Raw genomic sequence first — 1306 nt, 5'->3', positions numbered from 1 at the left:
AGCCAAATATACTGTTGTGTTTCTTTCAGTTGAATATAGTAGGGTGGCATTACAGTATACGTATTAGTACAATGATAGTGGATATTGTATTATGATTCATGTGGATAGGGGTGTGGCAAAAGGCTTATTGCCCTTGTGCAAATGTTGATCTTGGCCCCCTTCCTACACATCTACTCTACATGATGACTGGCCCAGGGCCCCTTATGTTTCAGCTAAATTGCCAGACGTCTTCAGTGATACATCAATGCAGCGCTAGCAGACCACTTCTAGAATCTCAACAAGTCAGGGGCACGAACCTGAAGACATATTTTTTTAACTCCCCCTCCCACCCTGATCGTGAACCCACCCTGTATGGCACCCCCCCCCCCTTCCCAGCGATCTTACCACACTGTTGAGAGGGAGGCAGTGCAACCTCTGCAAACTTACAAAGAAACAATACTGCAGAACATGAACTGCCTCTTCCCTCTGAATGCTGCATATTCCTCCATGGTATGCACTGTGTGCGAATATATGGAACTATGCACATGTGCTGTATGCGTAAAAGTGTGCCTTCATGTTGGTATGGCTGCATTTTCGTGTGCACCCAGCTATTCCGTCTCAGAGTTTTGTTTGAATCACCAAAAACTCCTTCTAGACATAAGCATGAATGAAACCGTAGGCTTTCATTCGTGAAACAGAGACCATGCTGGTTCTCATTTTAGCAGGATTCTGTTTGCTTTTTGTCCGATAGTATAGTTGACTATGCTATTCTGTCCCGCAAAAATGCCAGAAAGGAATCCTGCTACAATGGAGGCCAAGATAGTTTGACTAATAAAAGACTACGGTTCTGTCTGAATGCCATTTTCAGTGATTCAAACAAAACACCAGGACTGAAAAGCTTGAGAGGTATCATCTCTCCTTAGGGAGAGCACCAAGAAGGTGAGTGAGGAGACTTTTAAGGCCATTCATGCTCCTCTGGGTAATATGCAAATAAGGGAGATGGAACAATACCTCTGCAGTGCCACCTATTGGATGGCAGAATTCTTCAAATCAATGCTTGACCCTTTTTACAGGTCTATACAGCAATGATTGGGAATTCAAAACCAAGCCAGAATCCATTGCCACACACTGTAATGCAGTCTGAACCCAGCCTAAGATGTGTGGCTATATTTGTCCCTCTGCATGCTCTGTGCACATCACGTTAGGTTTAGAGATGAGCGAGTATACTCGCTAAGGCACATTACTCGAGCGAGTAGTGCCTTAGCCGAGTATCTCCCCGCTCGTCTCTAAAGATGCGGGGAGCGGCGGGGGAGAGCGGGGAGGAACG

Source organism: Eleutherodactylus coqui, chromosome 1 (genome assembly GCF_035609145.1).
Source record: "Eleutherodactylus coqui strain aEleCoq1 chromosome 1, aEleCoq1.hap1, whole genome shotgun sequence".
Taxonomy (NCBI): Eukaryota; Metazoa; Chordata; class Amphibia; order Anura; family Eleutherodactylidae; genus Eleutherodactylus; species Eleutherodactylus coqui.
This window is presented reverse-complemented; position numbering follows the sequence as displayed.